This window comes from Mchenga conophoros, linkage group LG11 (genome assembly GCF_057382185.1).
Source record: "Mchenga conophoros isolate Kocher_MC1m ecotype Shallow Benthic linkage group LG11, M_conophoros_male_GT1.1, whole genome shotgun sequence".
Lineage (NCBI taxonomy): Eukaryota > Metazoa > Chordata > Actinopteri > Cichliformes > Cichlidae > Mchenga > Mchenga conophoros.
The window spans coordinates 8,815,828-8,833,841 of NC_140536.1; positions in this window are offsets into that span (position 1 = coordinate 8,815,828).

Genomic DNA, 18,014 nt, shown 5'->3' on the forward strand with positions numbered 1-18,014 from the left:
TATTTGTTAATTTTTATAATTAGGGTCTTCAAATATCATGTTCTTGAAAGATTTTTGTGTTAAAAACTGTAAAAAATTGCTCTATTGCTTGATTGATTCATTCAGGTGTTGGGAGAACCAGGACACAGTGATGAGAAGTTTACTATTGGAACAAGAAGGCATAGATGGACAAGGGATGAGAACAGGATGCTGTTGGACTACTATTACGCAAGGAACCCCAGCGGAAGAGCGCAGTCCTAAGAACAGCAAAGATACTGCGTAGGATTCTCAAACTCCCAGACCTCTGTGAGGTACTCCTACTCGAGCGTCAAGAAAGGTAATAGGTCAGCAGAAATTTGGGGTTCCTAGAGATGAGCAATTTATTTACAGTGACCTCCATCATATGTGAAACTTAACAAAACTCCCTCAAATTAACTTAATTAACAAAACTCAAACGTACATGGATTCAGTAAAACAGCTCACCTTTCCTTCCTCCTCCGAATCAAGCAGAGATTGACTATATATAATGCTATCAATTTCCCTGCAGTTAGCTCCCCACTCTTCTGATTGACATCTTTACTAACTAAATGGCTCTAAATAAGAAAAAATATTCAATAAATCCCCTTGTATCTTAAAACAAACAAAAGGAAGCATTCCTATGGTAAAAGAAACCCCTCCTCTTGGTTTAACCAGCTCATGTCAGAGATGACATCATCAGTACTTTAAAAATCAGGAAACATTGGGCGGGCTTTTCCCTACACCTGACCTACACCTTGACTGAAAACAAATAAAAAAAAACAAAGTAAGTATGCACAAATGAATTAATTATGCAACATAACAAAATATAAAGCAACATGTAACTGAGTATTTGCTTTCATTTGCTGAATGTTTGTTTTGCTGGCAACATAATGCTTACACAAACAAACCCGGGATAGTAAGTGCAGCAATGTTACTTTGACAATAGCAAATTATAGCAAATAAATATATAGAGGTAATAATGTGCATAGTGTGCAAAAAGTCAATAAGTCAATACTTCTGGGACAAGTGGAGAGTATTACAACTGCTCATCCACTTTGTCACAAGCCCCCGCATGGAAATTTATTTTATATATGTATACACATTAGATATATAGGTAAATAATGTATATTTCAAACCTGTACTCCTTGTAGTGAGATTGGACTGCAAAACTGGAAGTTTGACCTAAACTGAGAAATAATAGGATAAGAATGTGAAGGGAAGGCCAATCACTGTGTTTGGCAATAAAAGGGGTTTGTACCAAAATAGGTGCATGGAGTAATAATGTAGAGGACAAACCTGAACTCGCATTACTTTATCCCATTGATATTTTAATTGATTAATTATAAGTAAACACAATTTTTGCTTAAAGCATGTTAATTATCCTCTAATGCTTTGAAGAAGGCTCAATGTCTCTGTGGTTGTCACGTGGTTGTTTTTTAAACACGGCATACAATAAAGCTCCAGTCATACATTAATGGACAAACATTTCAATACAGAATATCATTTTGAAAAAACAAAAACCAAAATAACTGTTGGTTCAGTTTGACTTTCTGTTTGGAGAAAAGCTCTTCTATTCTGGTTCTGTTAGAAAAAGCTTGCAAAATATATTTCCTGTTTTTTAAAAATAACCATCAAGAAACACCCTGTTGAATCCCCTAAAATTTCCTCCTGTACAGTAGCTCACTGCCGATGGTTTGAAGCTCAAACGTGAATGTGAATCTTCAGTTCCCATGCCAACTTTCAGATTTCTGATGAGAGAGAAGGTAAGCTCTGGGATTTATACACACAAAATGTTGTTTTGTGTGTATAAGTGCATAAATTATTTTTGATTCTGCATAAATACAACATGAATAAAGAAAAGGCTAAATTAAAAGGAAATAAGATTTTTGTTCAAAGCGTGTCCCTGTATCATGTAACTTCTTTGTCCCTGTTATGAGAACCTAAATGCTATTATTTTTCAGGAGAAGTTATAAACCTATATCAGTGCAAAGTTTAAAGTTTTAAGATGTAGTTTATAAAGACTCTTTTTTTTATTGTGTTTTATAATATTATAAAATGCTCTCCATGTACATAATTATTGACATAATGTGCAAACTGCAGTTGCTCTAGAAAGGTATGTGAACGAGAATGTGAAAAAGGAAAAATTCTCATACTATTTGCAAGAAATAGTAGCAATAGTTTAAACCTACCTTCTGTCGTCCACACGGGGGCGGTGCTAACACTCTCTTTCCATGGTAGAGTTGTTAGCCAAACCATGTACACGGGTTTTTCTGTAACAGAGGGCGGATGGATGTGGAGTCGTCATCTGAGGTAAGTCCAGCATTTACTTGTTTGTTTTTTAAGCTCCTGTCATTTGCTTGTAGTTCTCCTGTAGTTTCACCAGCTGGTTGCCTTATTTGTGTGCTCTTTGGAGATGACGGTGGGCTGTCTTTTTTTGAGAAGACCAGTGAGAGTAAAGCAGTTGGGCAGAAAAAAAGCGAAAAGTGAAGACAAAACTCTTAAAATGAGGGAAATTGTAGAGCCACACGTGTTTGTTTCTTTTCTTTTCTTTAAAAAAAAAAAAAAAAAAAAAAAAAAGGATAATTACTGTTTGCTAATAAAGAGTTTAAAACTAAAATTGTCTGGGACAGTAATAAAGGGAGCACCTGATATTTTAGCAAATTAGCTAAGTCCATTACAACACTATGCTGAAAATTTTTGCCTGTTTCGAGTGTGCTTCAGATGCTCAGAGGCATTATTTTGGTTGCGCAAGTAGTGGGGAGCTTTGGGGAATTTGACAAGAAGCTCAAACTTTTCAGAATTTGTTGGCATATGCACAGCCACAATGATGCAAAAAGTAATACTAAATAAAAAAATAAAAAAAAAATCACCAGTGACGTAGAGCAGTTAAAAAAACAGAAAGTCATATTTTCTGATTTTCTAATTAAAGATAGGAGGTCAAGGAGGGCAAGCAAAAATCAGAAGAGAATCCAGATTCCAGCCCGTCATAAATGATTTAAAGCTGTGGAAGAGCGAAACAAGCCTTCATCTTCTCCATGAGGGAGGGGCTGTGTTGCTCTCAACCTGTGGGTGTAAAAGTTTTGGTCTTTGAGAGGTTTTAAAATGACTCATGATTTGAGAAGGAATGTCAAAAGAAAAATGCTCTTAAAATGTCGCTAAAGAAGACAGGAGATGTAATTAAACATACCTTTGTAAGCCACAAGGGGGCAGTGGAAAGAAACTCTTACCAGAACGCCACCATTAAATTATGCGGTGAACTTGTTAGAAAAAGTTTGTTACCACATCTGACTGTAAAAGTGAAAATGAACGAATGGCTCATTATCTGGTTACGTTAAGTTCAACAGCCCTCCTCTATTTATTCATTTTTAATAGAAGGGTCTTTCACAGCAATCCTTGATGGTGCTATAGTGCTGTGCAGGTGTATTAAACATAAGGCCCGGGGACCAGAATCGGCCCAGCCAAGACTCTCATCTTGCCCACTAGACAGCTTTAGAAAATGTGAAGGGGTGCATAGATTATAAACTTTGAACTGTATTTTTATAGGCTTTGCAGCTTTCACAACTACAGCACCCCTCCCCTTAGTTCAATCCATACTACACAAAGTACCGTAATTGTTGGGCTATAAGCCGCTACTTTTTGCACAAGCTTTGAACCCTGCGGCTTTTAGTCAGGTGCGGCTTTTCTATGGCTTGTCCATGATTTTTGTGATATCGTAAGAGGATTTGTTTTGTTTGTTCCGCTGTTGTACGGCACTACGTTGCCTGGCGGAAGGATCGGGGTTCAAGAGTGGTATGTTGGTCACATGTCACAGGCAACGTAGTGCCGTACGAAGTAGCGCGAAAAACAAACTTCAAAGTAGTGCTACGCGTTCAGCGGGAGGCGTGGATGATGAGCGGCAATAATCTTGCGAAAAGCAAGTTATGCCCAACTCCACCAGTGGATTCTGACTGCGTGGAAAAGTGTGAAAACATCCACGATCACCAACGGATTTCGAAGGGCTGGACTGCTGCATGATGGCGAGGAGGACACCGCCACGGCCCTTCAGAGGGTGTTCGACTCTGACACTGACAACGAGGATTTCTTTGGGATGACGAGAGTGGATGACGAAGCCATCCTGAGCCTGTTCGTTTCCAACACTGGAGAAGAGGACTTTGGTGGTTTTAGTGCGCAGATGGTGGTGAATGACTGACTTTTCTTCTTGTTAAAGCCGTGTCACTGCACCTGAGCCTAAAAGGTAGTCCGAATCTATTTTTCTGGTGTGCTGTAGGTTATTGTTATGTACTACATTTGTTACTCATTTATGAAGCACAGTACATGTTTTGTACTTGTAATTACCGGTACTTGTACATATACCTAAAAAGTTATGCAAATATCAAAATATTAATAAAAGTGATGTCTCCAAACAGCCATCTCTTTCCTGACAATTCCCTTTGTGCATATTCTCTTACATAAGATAAGTCAACATTGAAACACCTGCGGCTTTTAGTCAGGTGCGGCTAATGTATGTACAAAACAGGATTTTCCCCTGATTTTAGCTTGTGCGGCTAATATTCGGGTGCGCTTTGTAGTCCGGGAAATACGGTACTTAACTGATAGATTAACAATTAAATGACAGAAAATTTCCAGGTTTTCCACCATGTAATATAGAAATATCTTTTTTGGGTTTTTTTTTTTCTTACAGTGAGTCCAATTAATTAGGTGAATTAATCAAATCACTGGGTGTGTACCAGGAAGGATATAAAAAAATCAAACCTGTGGAGATATCTGCTATTGGGAATAAGGAGGAAGGTGAAGTAGCTGTTTTCTCTTCTTTAGCACCAGTTCTCCACAATATTTTCCGAGTGGTTCCTCAGTTTATTCCTTGTTTGTGGACAGATAGTATTTAAATTTCAAGAGGTGTGGCAAATTAGGAGGATTAAAGTTGCTAAGTAAAAAAAGGAAAAAGCCCAAAAGAAGTAAGCTGGAAGGCAGTCCTGTTAAAAACGAGTGACCGATGATAAACAGATAAGTAGTTCACACAAGAAACAATCTGAGAAGGGAAAATACTTCATAAATGAACATTTCCAGGTGGGAATTGTGGTGGGTGGAAAATCTACCAGCCTGCAAACAGATTCAAAAAGCTTGCAAATTGCATTTCCTGTTTTTTTAAAAAATAAAATAAAATTTCAAGAAACACTCTCTTGATTCCCCTAAATTTTCTCCTAGCGCTCTGCTAGATGGTTTTTAGATTTACATGTGAATGTGAAACTCCAAGGTCAGGGCAGAATTTCAAAAACCTGAGAAGTGAGTTGATAAGCTCTGGGATTTCAACTAGTTTGGTATTAAAGTTAGGAAAATAGGATTTACATATGGAGATTCGTCATTGTTTAAAATATGTTTATGCTATTGATTCTTAAATGAACCCTATAACGTTTAAAGCACCCTCCAGTCACAGGGTGTATTTAGAACCTGTTATGCAAACTGGAAAATGCTGAGGGACAGCTGAAGAGCAATTAAACATTTGCAAGTCTGAGAGGCGTCGCGTAAGGTTCAGTTTACTGTGTACCTCCATGGCCTTCCGATGGAGTCCATTATGTCCACCCCTTCCCCCTTTTTTGCTGTCTCAACAATTAAACCAGTGAAGGTGAGGTAACTGTACATTTCTTTAAAAATGGGCAAGTGGATAAAAGGATAAGCTGGTATAATAGTCCATAATAGTCCACTCTATGACCCACAGCACAAATGAGTTTTCTTATTATGAAACATTTCACCTGTATGTCAGCAGTTGCCATGGAGATTTTGTGGAGATATGCAGGGCTCTGCTTAATGGTCTGACCTTAACCTTGCACTTTCTCCACTGTATGCTTCCATGATGTAACAATCACAGTGGAATATTTCATATTGTAAATCAATATTTCAAAAGGGAGCCTGTTCTCCCACCTCTCCTTCACATGTTCACACATATCAATCGTTATTTTAATATCAGAGAAGCCCATGAAAATGAAAAGAGTGCTCAGCCTCGTTTCATTTTCATGTCTGCACACTTTACATGCTACTGTATTTCTTAAACTAAGTCTTCCATAGCCTTGAACCACCATTTAAAAATCCATTCCCATCCCCCATCTGCATTTGTCTTTCTGCCCCTTTCTGGCCCTCTGTCCTGCTCTCTCTCTCTCTCTCTCTCTCTCTCTCTCTCTCTCTCTCTCTGTCTCACTCTCTGTCTTTCTCTCTCTCTCCTGCAAGCTGTGTCTCTTTCCTGTGTGCTGGGGGCCAGCAGAGGGGAAGTACACAGAGAAAGAAAAGCACTCTCTGAGTTCAAGTGCACGGGCTTAAAGACACAGCTGGCCATAAACAAAGGGTTACAGGATGAGGAGAAAACAGGCATGGAAAGGTGGAATAATAACCCTGCTGATATGTTAGCCATGTACTTGAGGACAGTATAGGGCTCATTCGCAAATACACACACACACACACACACACACACACACACACACACACACACACATGCACAAAAAGAAAATTTAAAAAATGTGAACAGGAAAAAGGGGAAAAAATGTCTCCTCCCCTTTTCCTCTTTCCACATACACTCCTCCTATTCCCTCCCACCTCCTTTCTCTCAATCTCCGTCCCTCCCTCTCGCTCGCCTTCATTCCTGCATGCACACACACACACAAACACACACACGCACACACACACACACACACAGCTACACACACTCACACGATGACTGATGCCTTCTCCCTCCTCTTCGTGCGTTCTCTGTTTTCTCAGCTCTCTGTGGCACCTCTGAGACTTTTGGCTTTTTGTCCTCTGGTTATAACCGTGCGGTGGAAGCCGTTCTGCACAGCTCCAGCACCATGCTGTCCCAGCTACAAACTGAGAAGCAGCCGCAGCAGGAGCGGATCAGCCTGCCTCTCACTTTACTGCCTCTGACTTTGTCGGCCGCCTTTCCGTCCTGCACTTTTTCCTCCTCATGGTTGGTGTTAATTTCCTTTGTCTGTAAGGCATGTTTCCCCTTACGTCCACAACGGGATAAAGAAAAGATGGGGGTTTTTTTGTTTGTTTTTTAATGGTTTGTGTGAAAGACGAGGCGAGACAACAGTGGATAAAATGTGATGCGGCTGGAGTGACATAGAGATGCAGGGCTGCAAGTCAAGAGGCAAAGCACTAAGTCGAGAGTAAGGATGAGGGGACTGAGAGGAAGATTCAAGTTGGAAAATATACGTGGGAAAAGGTAAAAGAAAAATGGAATTAGATGTTATTATAATATTTTCTTATTTCCTTCTTTCGGCGTTTTATTTGGGAAGTAATCGTGGTTTTTTTTCTTTCCTTTTTTTGCCTCTTTCATTCCTGTTCTCGGATCTGCTTTGATTTGTGCACATAAAGTCATTTTCCTTCCTCCCACTCCCACTGAAACATTTTTCCCATCTCCATCCTTCTCCAATCTTTCAAACATGTCTTTTATCATTTTTGTTTGCTTAGCAGAATTTGCACGTTTGCTTTAAAACCGTTTTTCCTTAAGTCTCGTTCAGTTACAGCTCAGGGCTGGTTTTGGGGCCCAGCTGGGAGGATAACGGGGAAAGAAGAATGGGGTTGGGGCACTCACTTTTGTGTCGTTTTTGTGTCTGTCGTTGTCTTTGTAAATCTTCAATATATTAATAATGCGTTAATAATGATTGTGTTACATAGTGAATGTGTCTTCGGCCCAGTTTTGGATCTTCAGCTTCAGCTGATATGAAACTTGGATTGAATTTGGATTATTTGGCCATCATGCTCCCGACTTTGGGACCGACACGTCCCACCCTCTACTTCCCCTCACTGTTTGTTTGTGGTATCAGTATGCATCCCTCTCATCTCGTCCTCACCCCGCTGTTTGTTCATGGCCTCGCCTTCATTAGGTAGTTTTGACAAGTTACTGTCATATTGGAAATCTATAATATAACCTCGTCTTTGAAATATATTCTTAACAATCCATCCTGTCCATTTTGAAGAAAATATGATCCAGGCGCTCATTCCAAAACGCACAGATAGTGAGTCTCTGTGCAAGGGTGTGCCATTTGACAAAGGGGAGTAAAAAGGTTTTCGTGACTAGGATTAGAGTTTGAATAGGGGGACGATCGCAGTTCCGAGTGTTGATCTGAATACATCTGATTTAAACCAAGACTTAGTGTTGGTACAAAACTAACAGGCCGCCGACCTTGGTGGCTGGTTTGTACAGGTTGTAGCAATGGAACAATGAAGATCAATCACCAAATCACCATGCCCAGTTAAATTTGAGCAAATCTTTATTCATTTTCCTTCTAAATTCATAGTTGGGAGATGGATATAGAGTAGTAGATATGAGAAATCCCTTTGATTGACCGGAAGAGAACCAAAACGGAGAGTGTGCTAATGGTTGCACCAAAAACTCACTGCTAGATACCCAATTTAATGCTTTGGAATACCAGTTTACGTACCATGCATTATTGGCCAAAAGTATAAAATCTTTTGTATTATCACAAAATGAAGGCACAAAATACCCCCATATTCAGGCATTTGACTGCATAATGAGAGTTAGATTTAGTGTAAAAGAAACACATAAGAGAATAGTAAATAGCTTATTTTCACAATAATTATTGTGGCAGGTGTTTTCCCAGTAGTGGATTTAAATATCAAAGCATAGTCAAAATGTTGCCTAAGCTGTCAACTGTATAGTGTGGCCGAAACATCTAAAACCACAACATACTCAATTTACTATAATTGAAAACTTCATTAACCTCACAAATATTCATATCTAAGAAGTCTAATCGTTATCAGTGCAGTTACTGATTTAGTTTGTATTAAGCAGCAACAACTTCAACTCCAGTGTAACCAAAACGTACAGCAAAATCACAGAAATAATTTGGATAATTGTACAGCTCATTGACCTTAATTCCTGCATTAGTGAGTGGCACTTCAGCTTGTACATCACAAAGTGTAGCTGTGTGGTATACACGGTGCACGGGGGATGATGATATTTGGGATCCGTGCATCATTTTGAATTATTATAGCGATTTTCTTTGTTGTTGTTGTTCTTGCCCTTTACGTAGGATTATTTAGACATTATTTACACTAATGATAAATTCCTTGGAGCTTGATTTACCCACATTTTGAGTTTGGTACTAATACATCAGCGGGTTGTATATTTTATTTTTAATCATGTTATGCCAAACTAAAAAATAAGGAAACTGTAAAAAAAAAAAAAGCTAATTAAGCACTAATTATCACTTTTCAACACTCAGAGCAAATAAGCAGTTTCGACGCTGACTACATGGCCACAGAAGTGTCTTGCCATACTGAATCCTTTGGCAGAAATAATGGATTGCCATGGCTTTTTGAAGTGACAAAGAACCTATCAGTTATTTAAAACCTCTCAACTTGAGGCTGCCACTTACTTACCCGAGTATATCTAAACATTAGAGTGGAGAGGAAGCCATTCATGTGTTTCACTTTATAAAACATAACTTGGCCTTCGCTATCAATTATGTAGTTCTGGTGTGAAAGAGATAGGAAAAAGGGCCACACACAACAGGCAGCCAGGCCCAGCGTGAGAAAGCGCTGAACCACGTGACTGCTGTAGATGTACTAATGCTCTCTCACGGTCTGAGTGAGAACTATTCCCCCTGGACTCAGTGTTCCAGTTGCATCAGTGTTTGTCTGCCTTCTCTAGGATATGGGGCTGAAATGGGGCCGGAGCTGCGAGAGCTCCATCTGGACATCCATAGGGCCCTCCTCCTTTATTGGCACGAAGCTCTCTGTTGCATAGGATGCAAGTTTTTGCACCAGTTTAAATCTCTAACTGACCTTGTAAAAGAAAATTTTCTACCTCTAAAAAATGCATGGGTTGAATTATTTTCAGCTGCCTAGCAATGTTTCATATACATTCAAGCTGGTTTATTACTGCAGATGCTTTGTCTCTGTTGAAATGTGTAAATGTTCAAATGCCGTATATTGAATGCAATAAAAGGCTCAATCTTTTATACCATACACATTAACCAACTGCACGTTAATTACACATTAACACCTAAATATCCATCAGGCAATGCTATACAAATTGATATAAATGAATACACTGTTAAAATATGTTGTACTTCCATGCAAGTAAAATCTTCAGTGCAGGGATTTTTTTTTATTAAGCGGGGTAGTGCACTTTCTGTTTATATTCAATGCTTAACTGGAGCTGATAGCACTCATTTGCTGTTATTTTTAATAGCTAACATTGATATTTTGCTCCTAGAACATAAAGTACCTTCTTGTATTTTAGGGGGAACCATGGCTTGTCACTGGAGTGGCATTCTTTAAGGTGCTGCAACCGTACTTGCGTGCTTTTACTTATTTGTACCTCACAGAGCCCAGTCTTGAACCTCTGGTGGCAAATTTGTACCTTAATGTAGCTGACCTTTAAAAATGTGCAGGTACAGGGGTTCTTTATTCATATATTTTATTATTATTATTATTATTATTATTATTATTATTCATTTGTACACTTGAAAAGGAACGGGTACAGGAAGTTTCTTTGAACCCAGGAGCTTGGTACAGGCGATAGTGCTGTACCCATTAAACAGTAAAGCCTTAACATGGAGTGCAGTAGAGAACTGTAGGCCTAGAAAAATTCACTCCTACTGCACTCCTTCTTCTGAGATGTGCATATAGTTTAGAATCATCATGATTGCTTTTTTTCTCAATTGCTTAGCACATATGTTAGTAACATCTCTTTAAAAATGTATGTTTAATTAATTTCAGAATCCATATCAGCCTCTAACTTCAGTGGCTACTGTTACAATCTTTTAGTGTTTGGTATAAGTCACCTCTTTTATGGCTTTTATAAAACACGTTGAATTTAAGAATTTAAATAAAATATGATAATATGTAACATGACTCTCTCTCAACTCAATGAGACTAACAGAAAATTGTATACACTTAACATGTGTTTGCTTATTTAGCTCTTCTTTATATTCTGGTATTGTGAAATGAGTCTTCTGGTACATTTGCCTCCATGGTGTTGCCTGATTTTTGTGCATTGGAGCACAGAGAGGACAGTGAGCCTGTGTCACGCTGGGTGGAGGGTGTTTTCATTTTTTGTCCTCCCACCTATTAGTGTGTCAGAATCTTTTCTGAACCTGGCTAACCTGGACTGAACCACCACCACTCACAACCACTAGCACTTTATATAGCCTCTGTAGGAATTATATCTCACTTATCTTAACTGCACTACTGTATAGCTCTGTGTAAATAATCATTCTGTACATTCGATAATTTTTAATCCTACAACTGTTTACAACTTGCACAGTTCCCATTTCTGTATAGCTGTATATCTCAGATTTCTGTAAAGTTATTTATTTCATATTCTGTATAGTTTTTCATATTTATATCCTGTTCATAGCCTGTACATAGCTTGTACTCACTACAGCCTGTACATACTTATAGTTATAGAATATTCACAACATACTTCATACCGTGTACATTATAACACACCATAATAGACCCATTTCTGTAATATACTCACATATCTATATTATTGCTAATATATATTGTTAATATATCTATATCACTAAAGCACTTCTGGATGGATGCAAACTGCATTTCGTTGCCCTGTACCTGTGCATGTGCAATGACAATAAAGTTGAATTCTATTCTATTCTATACTATTCTAATGTGAATGAATAGTTTCCTCATATACGGGCCAGGTGGCTGCCTTCTGTGTTCAAAAGCAAGCAGAGGTGGTAAGGTGGGGGTTAATATTTGCAAGCTGTAGGAATGTGTTTGGAGTCAGCAGTGAGAATTCCTCAGTTCTGCATTAGTAGGTCACAGCATTGCTTCTTACCTCCCCTAACTGTCTCAATCCTCTCTTTCCCCCTCTTCCCCCTTGTCTGTCTCATTTTTCTTCCTATCCAGCTCTGTCACATCTTTATCAACACGTTCCTACCACTGTCTCATTCTTGATGCACATCTTTATCTGCTGTGTTCTGCCTCAAGTTTTGATCCTCTGCACGTCTCCTCTCTGACTCTTTAGATGTGTGTTAGAGCCTCAGGAGTTGGGGGTTGGGTAAAAAGCAAGCGATAGTGAAACTGTGAGTGAGTGTTGATAATGCTATAGTGCAGGGCTCTCCTGCTGGCTCCTCTTCAGTACATCAGTCATGTATGATTTATGGAGTAGGTTCCTGAGGAACTGGCTTTGTTGATGTCATCCGGTATCATCTGTTCAAACAGTCATGTGAAAAAGAAAGTTTTCACAAGACTTTGTAAAAAAAACAAAACAAAGTACACCCCATGATTCTGTAGCTCACAGTGTTTGCTGCATGACTTTATCAGTCTCTCACGTCATTGTGGAGGAATTTTGGCACACTCTTCTTTACAATGATACTTTAATTCATTGAGGTTTGCAGGCATTTGTTTATACAAAGCTCTCTTAAGGTCCTGCCACAACATTTCAATCAGGTTAAGGTTTGGACTTTGACTGGGCCATTACAACACCTTGATTCTTTTCTTTTTCAGGCATTTTCTTATGAGCTTAGCATCACTGTCCTGTTGCATGACCTAGTTTTAACCAAGCTGTAGCTGTTGGACAGATGGCTTCACATTTGAGGCTAGGACACTATAGTGTACAGAAGAGTTCAGGGTCAACTCAATGGCTGTAAGGTGCCCAGTTCATGTGGCTGCAAAACAAGCCTAAATCATCGCCATAGTGCTTGGCCATAGGGGGTCATATGATTATTGGGGTTTTCTCTGTATTATTATAGGGTCTTTGCCTTACAATATAAAACCCCTTCAGGCAACAGTTGTTGTCATTTGACAATAAATAAATACAATTGGAATTAAAATCCTTGCCTTGTCACAGCTGTACCTAACAGTTGGATTGTTATGCCTGGTTTTCACCAAACATGGTGTCATGTCCTTTTAAAGAAAAGATGCATTCTTCTGTAACCTTTCCAAGCAAGCCACAGTTGTCAATCTTTTTCTAATTCTACTGCAATAAACTTCCAAATGTGACATGCTGAACTTGACTGCCTCTAGTCTGAGAGTCAGGGATTTAGCTCTTGGGTTTTTCAAAAGTTCTCTGAGTATTGTACAACTTGACCTTGAAATTATTTTGCTTTCACAATCTTTCCTGCAAGATTGTGGCATTGCATTAGCACACACTTGGAAGCTGCAGACCAGCAAATTTGCCCAAAATTCTTTTTTTATAGAAGTGATGACACTTGCAGATGATCAGTTTATCTAATTTACTTGATTAGCATCCATCTGTTCATCCTGTTCATCCATCCATCATTTCTCTTTACCACTTACCCAATTAAGGGTTGTGGAGACTGTACCCTCTCCCAGCTATCATAGGGCAGCGACATAGGTAGAACCATGACATTTCTATAGTCTATTAAAATGTTAATTGTTATGGAAGCGTTCAGGGTCTACTTAGTTTTCCACATAACTGCATATCACATAAATTGATTCAACTACAAACCAGGTTTAAAAAAGTGTAGTTGCACATTTTTGAAAATATAATAAGATACTTTTTTTCAAGAGATGACAAAACTGGCACCACTCTCATGGCTGTCCAATAAATATAATGCTAAAAAGTCTCGTCTGGCTCCTACCAGCACCTAATTGTATATAAATAAAATCAAATGGAACATTATGTTTACTGAGCCCTGGTATTATCTTGTGTGCTGGTATGTAATCTTTCTAACAAAGCTCGATTAGCTGTTTCCATTCTGTTTTAAGTTAATTTAAGCTAGCTCCCGTTTCATACTGACAAGAAGCGTTTAAATTCAAGTAAAAAATATGCATGAGACACAAATGCTAAAAGCATATGTTGTTTATTGATAGTGGTTTAACGTGTCACTGTGTGTCCTCTGTAAGCATATTGATGGCATTCACAAGGCTCTTCTTTACACTTTGCAGTGATACACGCACTCTGCAATGAGGTGTCGTCACACAACGACTCCCTTGAGCGTGCCAGCTCTCTGGTGCCAGGCAGGGAAGAGGAGAGAATACAACAGGGAGGAGGGGAGAGAACATGACGATAGAAGGCAAAAGAAAGATGAAGGTGTAAAGAAACATGCTGTCTGAGAGGTAGAGACAAGTGGGTGATAAAGCGAGACAGAAAGTGTCTGAGGGGGAAGAAAGGGTTTAATGCTAGACAATGGGAGGAGGTGCAGTCGTTGAAGTGGTGGAAAACAAGAAAAATTTCAGTGTTGTTCAATGTATCATTAGAAAATGAACCTTGTGATTCCTTAGCACAAAAGGTTGTCAGTTTAAGAGCCAAGTAGTAGCCAAACTAATATCCATACATTAAGAATTGTGTAAGTACAAAAATGTTTAGGATCAAGGAGTCTGTAGCTGAGTTAAAACCTGCAGTAGCTGCCTGTTCTTTGGTCAGTAGGTCATCAGGGTCACATCTGTAAGATGAAAGGAGAAGCTTTGGTTGGCTGCTTCCACAGAGAGATGGAAGGGTCAGGAAGTGGCCCCAGCACAAACACCAGACTTATTGTTCAAGTTCAAGGTAACACTGAATAGGGTTTTCATTCACTTAGCTCAGCCCTCCATCCCCTGACAAGCTGCTGTTTTTCAAAAGGGTCATAATTAGAGGAAATACTGCCTCTGGCATCATCTGATGTTAGTATCTTGGTTATAATTGCAAACTAATTATGTCAGTTTTATTTATTTAAATAAGGGTTTTGGTTCCAACCTTTGGCTATTTTTAAAGAATTATTGAAAGCGAATCGTTTAAAATATTGCTCGCACGTGGCTCATGTTGAGGGGTGTCCAGTCTCTGCCCTTTCAGACAGTGAACAAGGTCACAGTCAGAGGGTCAGATGTCAGGGCAGTGTTTGCCCCTCCTCCACATGTAGCTGCTTCCCCGCCTGCCTCCCGCTCTGTTGTGTCTGTTCACTCGACAGCTCCTCATTAACTCCTCACATGGGATTTCCTGTTCACCTCCTTCACTTTCCTGTTCATGTTCAAAATGGAACAGCATATTAGCTCTTTTTACAAAACATGAATAATTAAATCCTTCACAGTTATTGTGCTGACTCTGTGAACCAACGGCCAAAAGTTGTTACTGAACACTAGGAATGCAAAAGCTAGTCAGAGCGCAGCTAGACCAGTAATGGTGCCAACCCTTTGGAAGTCGAAGTCTGTAATTGATGACTTTGTGCTTTCAATGAATACAGTAAAGCCACGCTCACACACGCACGCACACACACACGCACACACACACACACACACACACACACACACACACACACACACATATATAGGGACATAATTCAGAGTCTGACGCACTCCCTTTAACAGAAAGTCAATAACAATACAGGAATGATTAATCAGTCGCTCCATGGTCCCACCCTTTCTACTCACCACCTTCCACTCTCCCTTCGCAACCCCACTCACCCTCTCTCAGCTCAATATTGATCTGAATGCATTTGCCTCCCATTTATCCGTTAGCACCCCTCCCCCATCACGTATGCACTGCCACTGCATTGAGCGGTCACAAAGAACCTTTTACACAGGAATGTTTCCCATGCGCACAAATAACACACACACTTACAAGCGTGTGCACGTGCAGTCCGACACATCACTGCAGCGTGCGCGTCATGTGACACTTTGATAGGTACTACACTTAACTGCATTGCACTGGGGGATTTGGCTTGATTATTCCGGGCTGTGGAGTGCAAATTAGGAGGGTCCATTTCACAGTGCAGGTGCATTACGTGTTTGTATGTTGCCCACACATTAGCCTAAACACAAAGCTGCATTTTAAGAGGTTTAACTGACAGCCCATTTGATCCCCCTCCTCTACCCCGACATTCTGGTTGGTGGCACACAGGTTGTCATGACACCAGACTGTTTTGTCTGCCCTTTGACCTCTTTAAGGGGCTCTGTGGTCAATCAGGCATTACATGTGAGGGGCAAATAGAAGAGAGGAGAGTAAAGGGGGGGACTGCATTTCCTCTGTAAAAAAAATTAGGTCCAAAAGGTTCCTCTATACATCCGCTTTGTACTGAACAGAAGGTGGGGAGCCTCCAAGAGGCTTGCAGTGAAACAAAGACACATGTGCACATACTGACCTGGCAGCGCTCTGGAAGGGTAAATGAACTAGGCTGGAGCTCCCAGGAGGTGGGGAGTTATTATGCTCATTGTGCAGTCGGCCAGCTAAAGCCGTTTGGCTGCTTCTTTTGAAGTTATATTTATCAAACCGGAGCAGGAGGCTTAGCGCTTCAAGCTGGTGCATTGCTTTGTCCATACTGCAGAACGCATGTGTGCACTGAGATGGCTTTCAAACATCAAGACTTGAGCACCCTGATATGTTTATTTAAAAATAAAAAATCTTAGAAAAAAAAGCATAAAACGCAATTTAGGTTACAGTGTTTCTAACAGTGATGCCTTTCCATGTTAGCTGTAAGCAGTAAAACACTGATATGATAGCATCTAAAAGCATTATCCCTTTCTGAGTAATTCCCTCATAGCAAAAACTCACAGTAAGTAAATATCAAATCATTTATTAAATGGAAGCATTCAAAAAGCAATAAACAGTTTTCTTTTAAATCAGACTAAATATAATGAAATTAACTGAGATGCATGAATTGGTTTTTGCACTTTAAGCCTCATGTTTTCCATGTGTTTTTCCATGTGTCAGAGTTATTGTAAAACTTAGATACAGGTTCGTGTCATGATGTTTTAAGTGGTAATAAACTGATCATTTGATTGTGTCATTTTGTTTTTACTCTCTCAGTTTATGCACCTTTTGATTTCCCCTGAGCTGAATATTTGGATCACCTTTCCCTTGTTATTTTTATGTCTAAATACTGACATTAAAATCCTTAATGAAAATTAAAATTGTGTCAACATACACAAAAAATGGTGTGCTTTCCCTTTGTAGTTATTTTGTTTGAGTGGTGTAATTAAACGAAATAATTGAATAATCTTTTTTCAGATTTTGTACTGCTTCAGTAGTGACCGTGCTCATTTTGTTTTAATCTGCTACATTAAATTGGTAGGTTGTCCAGTCTCTCTTCAGCTGTTGCTGACATTGAACCTGTGACCTCCTGTGTAAACAGGAGTCTTTTAATTCACAAGGCCAGTTTTACTCACTCTAACCTTGATACCATCTGTGTTTTCTTTGTGTTTTTCAGTTACTTTTCGGTTCAAGTCTAAAGGAAGATCCAGAACGTCGACATGACAGCGACCTCAAGGTAAAAATCTCAGTAGGAAATTTTACAGATTTCTGTGGAGAAATAATGGCCTCTTGTGAATGGATGGCTTTCTCACGCACTTACACACATATTCATACTCATATTTAAACAATATGTTATTGTACACATTTCATTTGTTGCGGTTCTTGTTCTTTTGTTAGGCAGCCAAATTAAATATTGACAGATTATTAGCTGATACCTGTAGCAGGTTGTAATACAAGAATATCAAAGAGAAAATAATTCACTTATTATCAGGCCTTTGATTATTCAGTCATACCAGGTAGTAGTCTCAAAGACAAGGACATTTCTTTTTTAATTTGCCTTATTATGTTTTTCTGTAAAACAAGCCCACACTTAACAGAATAAAAAGATGTTAACACTGCAGGAAAATGCAACAGAATTTCCTGTGTAAATTAAATTAAGGTTTTCAACTAAAAGAATCTCTGTTAATAGCAGTTTGCTTTAAAGAATACAAATAAAAGATACTTTTACCTACCCATTAAAATGAAACTGCACACTGTCAGTGAAGGGCAGATCAATTAAAACAGGTGCAAACAGAGCCAAATAATTTGTGATCATGAATTCAAATTAATCTCTTTTCACCATGCTGAACTCTTCTTGATATTATCTGATGACGATAATGTGTAAAGTCCAGTTGCATCTATTTGAGTACAGGTGGGAATAGTGCCGATCTGATTGGTTTACACAGAGCAAAGCGGACACAGCTCTACCTCCTGCACGTTTCTATGACTAAGCCAGAGCAACATGTCCAGTAGTAGTAAAGTCAACCATCTCGGGTTGTGTGCTGTATGTGAGCAAAAGCATATT